We start from the raw sequence: 13597 nt of genomic DNA, 5'->3' as shown, positions 1-13597 counted from the left end.
CACCGGCCAACAGGCCGTCGAAAATATTTTGGTGCCGGCCGAGCCCCCGTTGAAAATATTTTCGGTGCCGGCCGAGCTCCAATCGAAAATATTTTCGGTGCCGGCCGAGATCCCGTCGAAAATATTTTCGGAGCCGGACGAGACCCCGTCGAAAATATTTTTGGTGCCGGCCGAGATCCTGTCGAAAATCTTTTGGATGCCAGCCGAGCCCCCGTCGAAAATATTTTCGGTGCCAGCTGGGCCCCCGTCGAAAATATTTTTGGCACTGGCCAAGCTGCCGTCGAAAATAGTTTCGGCGCCATTCGCGGTCCCGTTGAAAATATTCTCGGCACCGGTCGAGGTACTGTCGAAAATATTTTCGGGGCCGTCCGAGCTCCCGTCGAAAATATTTCTGACGCCGGACGAGCTTCCGTCGAAAATATTTTAGGCACCGGCCGAGATCCTGTCGAATATATTTTCGGCTCCGGTCGAGGTACTGTCGAAAATATTTTCGGGGCCGTCCGAGCTTCCATCGAAAATATTTTAGGCACCGGCCGAGCTTCCATCGAAAATATTTTCGGTGCCGGATGAGACACCGACGAAAATATTTTCGGTGCCGGCCGGGCCCCTGTCTAAAATATTTCCGGTGCTGGTCAGAACCTTGTCGAAAATATTTTCGGGGCCGGCCAAGCTCCCGTCGAAAATATTTTCGGAGCCGGCCGAGCCGCCGTCGAAAATATTTTAGCACCGGCCGAGCTTCCATCGAAAATATTTTCGTTGCCGGATGAGACACCGACGAAAATATTTTCGGTGCCGGCCGGGCCCCCGTCGAAAATATTTCCGGTACTGGTCAGAACCTTGTCGAAAATATTTTCGGGGCCGGCCGAGCTCCCGTCGAAAATATTTTTGACGCCGGCCGAGCTTCCGTCGAAAATATTTTTGGTGCCGACCGAGATCCCGTCGAAAATATTTTCGGAGTCAGCTGAGCTGCCGTCGAAAATATTTTTGCCACCGGTCAAGGTACTGTCAAAAATATTTTTGGGGCCGTCCGAGCTCCCGTCGAAAATAGTTTTGACGCCGGCGGATCTTCCGTCGAAAATATTTTCAGTGCCAGCCGAGATCCCGTTGAAAATATTTTCGGAGCCGTCCGAGCTTCCGTCTAAAATATTTTTGGTGCCGGCCGAGATCCTGTCGAAAATCTTTTGGATGCCAGCCGAGCCTCCATCGAAAATATTTTCGGTGCCAGCTGGGCCCCCGTCGAAACTATTTTTGGCACCGGCCAAGCCGCCGTCGAAAATATTTTCGGCGCCGGTCGCGGTCCCGTTGAAAATATTTTCGGCGCCGTTCGAGGTCCCGTCGAAACTATTTTCGGGGCCGTCCGAGCCTCCGTCAAAAACATTTTGGCACCGGCCAAGACGCCGTCAAAAATATTTTTGGTGCCGTCCGAGCCCCCGTCGAAAATATTTTCGGAGCCGGCCGAGCTCCCGTCGAAAATATTTTCGGAGCCGGCTGAGCCGCCGTCAAAAATATTTTCCGCAGCGGTCAAGGTACTGTCAAAAATATTTTCGGTGCCGGCCGAGCTCCCATCGAAAATATTTTCGGCACCGGACGAGGTACTGTCGAAAATATTTTTGATGCCGGCCGAGCTTCCGTCGAAAATATTTTTGACGCCGCCCGAGCTTCCGTTGAAAATATTTTCGGTGCCGGCCGAGATCCCGTCGAAAATATTTTCGGAGCCAGCCGAGACCCTGTCGAAAATATTTTCGGGGCCGTCCGAGCTGCCGTCGAAAATATTTTCGGCGCCGTTCGAGGTCCCGTCGAAACTATTTTCGGGGCCGTCCGAGCCTCCGTCGAAAACATTTTGGCACCGGCCAACACGCCGTCGAAAATATTTTTGGTGCCGATCGAGCCCCCGTCGAAAATATTTTCGGAGCTGGACGAGACCCCGTCGAAAATATTTTTGGTGCCGGCCGAGATCTTGTTGAAAATCTTTTGGATGCCAGCCGACCTCCCGTCGAAAATATTTTTGTTGCCAGCTGGGCCCCCGTCGAAAATATTTTTGGCACCGGCCAAGCTGCTGTCGAAAATATTTTCGGCGCCGTTCGCGGTCCCGTCGAAAATATTTTCGGCACCGGTCGAGTTACTGTCGAAAATATTTTCGGGGCCGTCCGAGCTCCCGTCGAAAATATTTCTGATGCCAGACGAGCTTCCGTCGAAAATATTTTAGGCACCGGCCGAGATCCTGTCGAAGATATTTTCGGCACCGGTCGAGGTACTGTCGAAAATATTTTCAGGGCCGTCCGAGCTTCCATCGAAAATATTTTCGGTGCCGGCCGAGCTCCCGTCGAAAATATTTTCGGAGCCGGCCGAGCCGCCGTCGAAAATATTTTAGGCACCGGCCGAGCTTCCATCGAAAATATTTTCGGTGCCGGATGAGACACCGACGAAAATATTTTCGGTGCCGGCCGGGCCCCCGTCTAAAATATTTCCGGTGCTGGTCAGAACCTTGTCGAAAATACTTTCGCGGCCGGCCGAGCTCCCGTCGAAAATATTTTTGACGCCGGCCGAGCTTCCGTCGAAAATATTTTTGGTGCCGACCGAGATCCCGTCAAAAATATTTTCGGAGCCGGCTGAGCTGCCGTCGAAAATATTTTTGCCACCGGTCAAGGTACTGTCAAAAATATTTTCGGGGCCGTCCGAGCTCCCGTCGAAAATATTTTTGACACCGGCGGAGCTTCCGTCGAAAATATTTTCGGTGCCGGCGGAGATCCCGTCGAAAATATTTTCGGCACCGGTCGAGGTCCTGTCGAAAATATTTTCGGGGCTGTCCGAGCTCCCGTCGAAAATAGTTTTGACGCCGGCGGATCTTCCGTCGAAAATATTTTCAGTGCCGGCCGAGATCCCGTTGAAAATATTTTCGGAGCTGTCCGAGCTTCCGTCTAAAATATTTTTGGTGCCGGCCGAGATCCTGTCGAAAATCTTTTGGATGCCAGCCGAGCCTCCGTCGAAAATATTTTCGGTGCTAGCTGGGCCCCCGTCGAAACTATATTTGGCACCGGCCAAGCCGCCGTTGAAAATATTTTCGGCGCCGGTCGCGGTCCCATCGAAAATATTTTCGGCACCGGTCGAGGTCCTGTCGAAAATATTTTCGGAGCCGTCCGAGCTCCCGTCGAAAATATTTCTGACGCCGGACGAGCTTCCGTCGAAAATATTTTCGGTGCCGGACGAGCTCCCGTCGAAAATATTTTCGGCGCCTTTCGAGATCCTGTCGAAGATAGTTTCGGTGCCGGCCGAGCTCCCGTCGAAAATATTTTCGGCGCCGTTCGAGGTCCCGTCGAAACTATTTTCGGGGCCGTCCGAGCCTCCGTCAAAAACATTTTGGCACCGGCCAACACGCTGTCAAAAATATTTTTGGTGCCGGTCGCGGTCCCGTCGAAAATATTTTCGGCACCGGTCGATGTATTGTCAAAAATACTTTCGGTGCCGGCCGAGCTCCCTTCGAAAATATTTTCGGCACCGGACGAGGTACTGTCGAAAATATTTTTGATGCCGGCCGAGCTTCCGTCGAAAATATTTTTGACGCCGCCCGAGCTTCCGTTGAAAATATTTTCGGTGCCGGCCGAGATCCCGTCGAAAATATTTTCGGAGCCAGCCGAGACCCTGTCGAAAATATTTTTGGTGCCGGCCGAGACCCCGTTGAAAATATTTTCGGTGCCGGCCGAGCTCCAATCGAAAATATTTTCGGTGCCGGCCGAGATCCCATCGAAAATATTTTCGGAGCCGGATGAGACCCCGTCGAAAATATTTTTGGTGCCGGCCGAGATCCTGTCGAAAATCTTTTGGATGCCAGCCGAGCCCCCGTCGAAAATATTTTCGGTGCCAGCTGGGCCCCCGTCGAAAATATTTTTGGCACCTGCCAAGCTGCTGTCGAAAATATTTTCGGCGCCGTTCGCGGTCCCGTCGAAAATATTTTCGGCACCGGTCGAGGTACTGTCGAAAATATTTTCGGGGCCGTCCGAGCTCCCGTCGAAAATATTTCTGACGCCGGACGAGCTTCCGTCGAAAATATTTTAGGCACCGGCCGAGATCCTGTCGAAGATATTTTCGGCACCGGTCGAGGTACTGTTGAAAATATTTTCGGGGCCGTCCAAGCTTCCATCGAAAATATTTTCGGTGCCGGCCGAGATCCCGTCGAAAATATTTTCGGAGCCGGCCGAGCCGCCGTCGAAAATATTTTAGGCACCGGCCGAGCTTCCATCGAAAATATTTTCGGTGCCGGATGAGACACCGACGAAAATATTTTCGGTGCCGGCTGGGCCCCCATCTAAAATATTTCCGGTGCTGGTCAGAACCTTGTCGAAAATATTTTCGGGGCCGGCCGAGCTCCCGTCGTAAATATTTTTGATGCCGGCCGAGCTTCCGTTGAAAATATTTTCGGTGCCGCCCGAGATCCCGTCGAAAATATTTTCGGGGCCGGCCGAGCTCCCGTCGAAATATTTTTGACGCCGGCGGATCTTCCGTCGAAAATATTTTCAGTGCCGGCCGAGATCCCGTTGAAAATATTTTCGGAGCCGTCCGAGCTTCCGTCTAAAATATTTTTGGTGCCGGCCGAGATCCCGTCGAAAATATTTTCGGTGCCGGCCGAGCTGCAATCGAAAATATTTTCGGAGCTGGCCGAGCTCCCGTCGAAAATATTTTCGGAGCCAGCTGAGCTGCCGTCGAAAATATTTTCGCCACCGGTCAAGGTACTGTCAAAAATATTTTCGGTGCCGGCCGAGCTCCCGTCTAAAATATTTTCGGTGCCGGCCGAGCCGCCGTCGAAAATATTTTTGGCACCTGTCGAGGTACTGTCGAAAATATTTTCGGGGCAGTCCGAGCTCCCATCGAAAATATTTTTGACGCCGGCCGAGCTTTCGTCGAAAATATTTTCGGTGCCGTCCGAGCTCCCATCGAAAATATTTTCGGAGCCGGCCGAGCTCCCGTCGAAAATAGTTCTGACGCCGGACGAGCTTCCGTCGAAAATATTTTCGGTGCCGGATGAGACACCGACGAAAATATTTTCGGTGCCGGCCGAGATCCCGTCGAAAATATTTTGGACGCCGGCCGAGACCCCGTTGAAAAAATTTTCGATGCCGGCCGAGATCCCGTCGAAAATATTTTCGGTGCCAGGCGGGCCCCCGTCGAAAATATTTTCGGTGCCGGCCGAGCCCCCATCGAAAATATTTTCGGCGCCGTTCGAGTTCCCGTTGAAAATATTTTCGGAGCCGGCCGAGCTCCCTTCGAAAATATTGTCGGAGCCGGCCGAGCCGCCGTCGAAAGTATTTTCGGTGCCGGCCGGCACCTTGTCAAAAGTATTTTTGGTGCCGACCGAGCTCCCGTCGAAAATATTTTCGGTGCCGGCCGAGACCCGTTAAAAATATTTTCGGGGCCGGCCGAGCTCCCGTCTAAAATATTTTCAGTGCTGGCCGAGCTCCCATCGAAAATATTTTCGGCACTGGTCGAGGTCCCGTCGAAAATATTTTCGGGGCCGTCCGAGCTCCCGTCGAAAATATTTCTGACGCCGGACGAGCTTCCGTCGAAAATATTATCGGTGCCGGCCGAGACCCTGTCGAAAATATTTTCGGTGCCGGCCGAGACCCCGTCGAAAATATTTTCGGAGCCGGCCGAGACCCTGTCGAAAATATTTTCGGGGCCGTCCGAGCTCCCGTCGAAAATATTTTCGGCGCCGTTCGAGGTCCCGTCGAAACTATTTTCGGGGCCGTCCGAGCTTCCGTCGAAAATATTTTCGGGGCCGTACGAGATCCCTTCGAAAATATTTTCGGCGCCGTTCGAGGTCCCGTCGAAACTATTTTTGGGGCCGTCCGAGCCTCCGTCGAAAACATTTTGGCACCGGCCAACACGCCGTCGAAAATATTTTCGGTGCCGGCCAAGATCCCGTCGAAAATATTTTCGGTGCCGGCCGAGTCCCGTCGAAAATATTTTCGGAGCCGGCTGAGCTGCCGTCGCAAATATTTTCCGCACCGGTCAAGGTACTGTCAAAAATATTTTCGGTGCCGGCCGAGCTCCCGTCTAAAATATTTTCGGTGCCTGCCGAGCTCCCATTTAAAATATTGTCGGAGCCGGCCGAGCCTCCGTCAAAACTATTTTTGGTGCCGGCCGGCACCTTTTTGAAAATATTTTCGGGGCTGGCCACGCCGCCGTCTAAAATATTTTCGGTTCCGGTCAGAACCTTGTCGAAAACATTTTCAGGGCCGTCTGAGCCTCCATTGAAAACATTTTTGGCACCGGCAAACACGCCGTCGAAAATATTTTTGTTGCCGGCCGAGATCCCGTCGAAAATATTTTCGGAGCCGGCTGAGACCCTGTTGAAAATATTTTCGGGGCCGTCCGAGATCCCTTCGAAAATATTTTCGGCGCCGTTCGAGGTCCCGTCGAAAATATTTTCGGGGCCGTCCAAGCTCCCGTGAAAAATATTTCTGACGCCGGCGGAGCTTCCGTCGAAAATATTTTCGGTGCCGGCCGAGATCCCGTCGAAAATATTTTCAGAACCGGCTGAGCTCCCGTCGAAAATATTTTCGGAGCCGGCTGAGCCGCCATCGAAAATATTTTCCGCACCGGTCAAGGTACTGTCAAAAATATTGTCATTGCCCGCCGAGCTCCCGTCGAAAATATTTTTGACGCTGGCCGAGCTTCCGTCGAAAATAGTTTCGGAGCCGGCCGAGACCCTGTCGAAAATATTTTCGGAGCCGGCCGAGCTGCCGTCGAAGATATTTTCGGAGCCGGCCGAGCTTCCGTCGAAAACATTTTGGCACCGGCCAACACGCCGTCGAAAATATTCTCGGTGCCGGCCGAGCCCCCGTTGAAAATATTTTCGGTGCCGGTCAGAACCTTGTCGAAAATATTTTCGGGACCGGCCGAGCTTCCGTCGAAAATATTTTCGGTGCCGGATGAGACACCGACGAAAATATTTTCGGGGCCGGCCGAGATCCCGTCGAAAATATTTTGGACGCCGGCCGAGACCCCGTTGAAAAAATTTTCGATGCCGGCCGAGATCCCGTCGAAAATATTTTCGGAGCCAGGCGGGCCCCTGTCGAAAATATTTTCGGTGCCGGCCGAGCCCCCATCGAAAATATTTTCGGCGCCGTTCGAGTTCCCGTTGAAAATATTTTCGGAGCCGGCTGAGCTCCCTTCGAAAATATTGTCGGAGCCGGCCGAGCCGCCGTTGAAAGTATTTTCGGTGCCGGCCGGCACCTTGTCAAAAGTATTTTTGGTGCCGACCGAGCTCCCGTCGAAAATATTTTCGGTGCCGGCCGAGACCCGTTAAAAATATTTTCGGGGCCGGCCGAGCTCCCGTCTAAAATATTTTTGGTGCCGGCCGAGCTCCCATCGAAAATATTTTCGGCACTGGTCGAGGTCCCATCGAAAATATTTTCGGGGCCCTCCTAGCTCCCGTCGAAAATATTTTTGACGCCGGCCGAGCTTCCGTCGAAAATATTTTCGGTGCTGGCCGAGATCCCGTTGAAAATATTTTCGGAGCCGGCCGAGACCCCGTTGAATATATTTTCGGGGCCCTCCGAGCCTCCGTCGAAAACATTTTTGGCACCAGCCAACACGCCGTCGAAAATATTTTTGATGCCGGCCGAGACCCTGTCGAAAATATTTTCGGTGCCGTCCGAGACCCCGTCGAAAATATTTTCGGAGCCGGCCGAGACCCTGTCGAAAATATTTTCGGGGCCGTCCGAGCCCCCGTCGAAAATATTTTCCGCGCCGTTCGAGGTCCCGTCGAAACTATTTTCGGGGCCGTCCGAGCTTCCGTCGAAAATATTTTCGGGGCCGTACGAGATCCCTTCGAAAATATTTTCGGCGCCGTTCGAGGTCCCGTCGAAACTATTTTTGGGGCCGTCCGAGCCTCCGTCGAAAACATTTTGGCACCGGCCAACACGCCGTCGAAAATATTTTCGGTGCCGGCCGAGCCCCCGTTGAAAATATTTTCGGTGCCGGTCAGAACCTTGTCGAAAATATTTTCGGGACCGTCCGAGCTCCCGTCGAAAATATTTTTGACGCCGGCCAAGCTTCCGTCGAAAATATTTTCGGTGCCGGCCGAGATCCCGTCGAAAATATTTTCGGTGCCGTCCGAGCCTCCGTCGAAAACATTTTTGGCACCGGCCAACACGCCGTCGAAAATATTTTCGGTGTCGGCTGAGATCCCGTCGAAAATATTTTTGGAGCCGGCCAAGACCCCGTCAAAAATATTTTCGGAGCCGGCTGAGACCCCGTCGAAAATATTCTCGGGGCCGTCCGAGCTCCCATCGAAAATATTTTCGGAGCTGGCCGAGCTCCCGTCGAAAATATTTTCGGAGCCAGCTGAGCTGCCGTCGAAAATATTTTCGCCACCGGTCAAGGTACTGTCAAAAATATTTTCGGTGCCGGCCGAGCTCCCGTCTAAAATATTTTCGGTGCCGGACGAGCCGCCGTCGAAAATATTTTTGGCACCTGTCGAGGTACTGTCGAAAATATTTTCGGGGCAGTCCGAGCTCCCATCGAAAATATTTTTGACGCCGGCCGAGCTTTCGTCGAAAATATTTTCGGTGCCGTCCGAGCTCCCATCGAAAATATTTTCGGAGCCGGCCGAGCTCCCGTCGAAAATAGTTCTGACGCCGGACGAGCTTCCGTCGAAAATATTTTCGGTGCCGGATGAGACACCGACGAAAATATTTTCGGTGCCGGCCGAGATCCCGTCGAAAATATTTTGGACGCCGGCCGAGACCCCGTTGAAAAAATTTTCGATGCCGGCCGAGATCCCGTCGAAAATATTTTCGGTGCCAGGCGGGCCCCCGTCGAAAATATTTTCGGTGCCGGCCGAGCCCCCATCGAAAATATTTTCGGCGCCGTTCGAGTTCCCGTTGAAAATATTTTCGGAGCCGGCCGAGCTCCCTTCGAAAATATTGTCGGAGCCGGCCGAGCCGCCGTCGAAAGTATTTTCGGTGCCGGCCGGCACCTTGTCAAAAGTATTTTTGGTGCCGACCGAGCTCCCGTCGAAAATATTTTCGGTGCCGGCCGAGACCCGTTAAAAATATTTTCGGTGCCGGCCGAGCTCCCGTCTAAAATATTTTCAGTGCTGGCCGAGCTCCCATCGAAAATATTTTCGGCACTGGTCGAGGTCCCGTCGAAAATATTTTCGGGGCCGTCCGAGCTCCCGTCGAAAATATTTCTGACGCCGGACGAGCTTCCGTCGAAAATATTATCGGTGCCGGCCGAGACCCTGTCGAAAATATTTTCGGTGCCGGCCGAGACCCCGTCGAAAATATTTTCGGAGCCGGCCGAGACCCTGTCGAAAATATTTTCGGGGCCGTCCGAGCTCCCGTCGAAAATATTTTCGGCGCCGTTCGAGGTCCCGTCGAAACTATTTTCGGGGCCGTCCGAGCTTCCGTCGAAAATATTTTCGGGGCCGTACGAGATCCCTTCGAAAATATTTTCGGCGCCGTTCGAGGTCCCGTCGAAACTATTTTTGGGGCCGTCCGAGCCTCCGTCGAAAACATTTTGGCACCGGCCAACACGCCGTCGAAAATATTTTCGGTGCCGGCCAAGATCCCGTCGAAAATATTTTCGGTGCCGGCCGAGTCCCGTCGAAAATATTTTCGGAGCCGGCTGAGCTGCCGTCGCAAATATTTTCCGCACCGGTCAAGGTACTGTCAAAAATATTTTCGGTGCCGGCCGAGCTCCCGTCTAAAATATTTTCGGTGCCTGCCGAGCTCCCATTTAAAATATTGTCGGAGCCGGCCGAGCCTCCGTCAAAACTATTTTTGGTGCCGGCCGGCACCTTTTTGAAAATATTTTCGGGGCTGGCCACGCCGCCGTCTAAAATATTTTCGGTTCCGGTCAGAACCTTGTCGAAAACATTTTCAGGGCCGTCTGAGCCTCCATTGAAAACATTTTTGGCACCGGCAAACACGCCGTCGAAAATATTTTTGTTGCCGGCCGAGATCCCGTCGAAAATATTTTCGGAGCCGGCTGAGACCCTGTTGAAAATATTTTCGGGGCCGTCCGAGATCCCTTCGAAAATATTTTCGGCGCCGTTCGAGGTCCCGTCGAAAATATTTTCGGGGCCGTCCAAGCTCCCGTGAAAAATATTTCTGACGCCGGCGGAGCTTCCGTCGAAAATATTTTCGGTGCCGGCCGAGATCCCGTCGAAAATATTTTCAGAACCGGCTGAGCTCCCGTCGAAAATATTTTCGGAGCCGGCTGAGCCGCCATCGAAAATATTTTCCGCACCGGTCAAGGTACTGTCAAAAATATTGTCATTGCCCGCCGAGCTCCCGTCGAAAATATTTTTGACGCTGGCCGAGCTTCCGTCGAAAATAGTTTCGGAGCCGGCCGAGACCCTGTCGAAAATATTTTCGGAGCCGGCCGAGCTGCCGTCGAAGATATTTTCGGAGCCGGCCGAGCTTCCGTCGAAAACATTTTGGCACCGGCCAACACGCCGTCGAAAATATTCTCGGTGCCGGCCGAGCCCCCGTTGAAAATATTTTCGGTGCCGGTCAGAACCTTGTCGAAAATATTTTCGGGACCGGCCGAGCTTCCGTCGAAAATATTTTCGGTGCCGGATGAGACACCGACGAAAATATTTTCGGGGCCGGCCGAGATCCCGTCGAAAATATTTTGGACGCCGGCCGAGACCCCGTTGAAAAAATTTTCGATGCCGGCCGAGATCCCGTCGAAAATATTTTCGGAGCCAGGCGGGCCCCTGTCGAAAATATTTTCGGTGCCGGCCGAGCCCCCATCGAAAATATTTTCGGCGCCGTTCGAGTTCCCGTTGAAAATATTTTCGGAGCCGGCCGAGCTCCCTTCGAAAATATTGTCGGAGCCGGCCGAGCCGCCGTTGAAAGTATTTTCGGTGCCGGCCGGCACCTTGTCAAAAGTATTTTTGGTGCCGACCGAGCTCCCGTCGAAAATATTTTCGGTGCCGGCCGAGACCCGTTAAAAATATTTTCGGGGCCGGCCGAGCTCCCGTCTAAAATATTTTTGGTGCCGGCCGAGCTCCCATCGAAAATATTTTCGGCACTGGTCGAGGTCCCATCGAAAATATTTTCGGGGCCCTCCTAGCTCCCGTCGAAAATATTTTTGACGCCGGCCGAGCTTCCGTCGAAAATATTTTCGGTGCTGGCCGAGATCCCGTTGAAAATATTTTCGGAGCCGGCCGAGACCCCGTTGAATATATTTTCGGGGCCCTCCGAGCCTCCGTCGAAAACATTTTTGGCACCAGCCAACACGCCGTCGAAAATATTTTTGATGCCGGCCGAGACCCTGTCGAAAATATTTTCGGTGCCGTCCGAGACCCCGTCGAAAATATTTTCGGAGCCGGCCGAGACCCTGTCGAAAATATTTTCGGGGCCGTCCGAGCCCCCGTCGAAAATATTTTCCGCGCCGTTCGAGGTCCCGTCGAAACTATTTTCGGGGCCGTCCGAGCTTCCGTCGAAAATATTTTCGGGGCCGTACGAGATCCCTTCGAAAATATTTTCGGCGCCGTTCGAGGTCCCGTCGAAACTATTTTTGGGGCCGTCCGAGCCTCCGTCGAAAACATTTTGGCACCGGCCAACACGCCGTCGAAAATATTTTCGGTGCCGGCCGAGATCCTGTCGAAGATATTTTCGGTGCCGGCCGAGATCCCGTCGAAAATATTTTCGGAGCCGGCCGAGCTGCCATCGAAACTATTTTCGGAGCCAGCTGAGCTGCCGTCGAAAATATTTTCGGCGCCGTTCGAGGTCCCGTCGAAACTATTTTTGACGCCGGCCGAGCTTCCGTCGAAAACATTTTGGCACCGGCCAACACGCCGTCGAAAATATTTTCGGTGCCGGCCGAGCCCCCGTTGAAAATATTTTCGGTGCCGGTCAGAACCTTGTCGAAAATATTTTCGGGACCGTCCGAGCTCCCGTCGAAAATATTTTTGACGCCGGCCAAGCTTCCGTCGAAAATATTTTCGGTGCCGGCCGAGATCCCGTCGAAAATATTTTCGGTGCCGTCCGAGCCTCCGTCGAAAACATTTTTGGCACCGGCCAACACGCCGTCGAAAATATTTTCGGTGTCGGCTGAGATCCCGTCGAAAATATTTTTGGAGCCGGCCAAGACCCCGTCAAAAATATTTTCGGAGCCGGCTGAGACCCCGTCGAAAATATTCTCGGGGCCGTCCGAGCTCCCGTCGAAAATATTTTGGACGCCGGCCGAGACCCCATCGAAAAAATTTTCGACGCCGGCCGAAATCCCGTCGAAAATATTTTCGGTGCCGGCTGAGTCCCGTCTAAAATATTTTCGGTGCCAGGCGGGCCCCCGTCGAAAATATTTTCGGTGCCGGCCGAGCCCCCATCGAAAATATTTTCGGCGCCGTTCGAGGTCCCGTCGAAAATATTGTCGGAGCCGGACGAGACCCCGTCGAAAATATTTTCGGGGCCGTCCGAGCCTCCGTCGAAAACATTTTTGGCACCGGTCGAGGTACTGTCGAAAATATTTTCGGGGCCGTCCGAGCTCCCGTTGAAAATATTTTTGACGCCGGCCAAGCTTCCATCGAAAATATTTTCGGAGCCAGCTGAGCCGCCGTCGAAAATATTTTCCGCACCGGTCAAGGTACTGTCAAAAATATTTTCGGTGCCGGATGAGACACTGACGAAAATATTTTCGGTGCCGGCCGGGCCCCCATCTAAAATATTTCGGTGCCGGTCAGGACCTTGTCGAAAGTATTTTCGGGGCCGGCCGAGATCCCGTCGAAAATATTTTCGACGCCGGCCAAGCTTCCGTCGAAAATATTTTCGGTGCCGGCCGAGACCCCGTCGAAAATATTTTTGGTGCCGTCCGAGCTGCCGTCGAAAATATTTTGGACGCCGGCCGAGACCCCTTCGAAAAAATTTTCGACGCCGGCCGAGATCCCATTGAAAATATTTTCGGTGCCGGCTGAGTCCCGTCTAAAATATTTCCGGTGCCAGGCGGGCCGCCGTCGAAAATATTTTCGGCACTGGTCGAGGTCCTGTCGAAAATATTTTCGGAGCCGGCCGAGCTCCAATCGAAAATATTTTTGACGCCGGCCGAGCTTCCATCGAAAATCTTTTGGATGCCAGCCGAGCCTCCGTCGAAAATATTTTCGGTGCCAGCTGGGCCCCCGTCGAAACTATTTTTGGCACCGGCCAAGACGTCGTCGAAAATATTTTCGGCGCCGTTCGCGGTCCCGTCGAAAATATTTTCGGCACCGGTCGAGGTACTGTCGAAAATATTTTCGGTGCCGTCCGAGCTCCTGTTGAAAATATTTCTGACGCCGGACGAGCTTCCGTCGAAAATATTTTCGGTGCCGGCCGAGGTACTGTCGAAGATATTTTCGGGGCCGTCCGAGCTCCCATCGAAAATATTTTCGGCGCCGTTCGAGGTCCCGTCGAAACTATTTTCGGGGCCGTCCGAGCCTCCGTCGAAAACATTTTGGCACCGGCCAACACGCTGTTGAAAATATTTTTGGTGGCAGCCGAGCCCCCGTTGAAAATATTTTCGGTGCCGGCCGAGCTCCAATCGAAAATATTTTGGATGCCATCCGAGCTCCCGTCGAAAATATTTTCGGTGCCAGCTGGGCCCCCGTCGAAAC

Source organism: Haliaeetus albicilla, chromosome 14, assembly GCF_947461875.1.
Source record: "Haliaeetus albicilla chromosome 14, bHalAlb1.1, whole genome shotgun sequence".
Classification (NCBI taxonomy): Eukaryota; Metazoa; Chordata; class Aves; order Accipitriformes; family Accipitridae; genus Haliaeetus; species Haliaeetus albicilla.
This window is presented reverse-complemented; position numbering follows the sequence as displayed.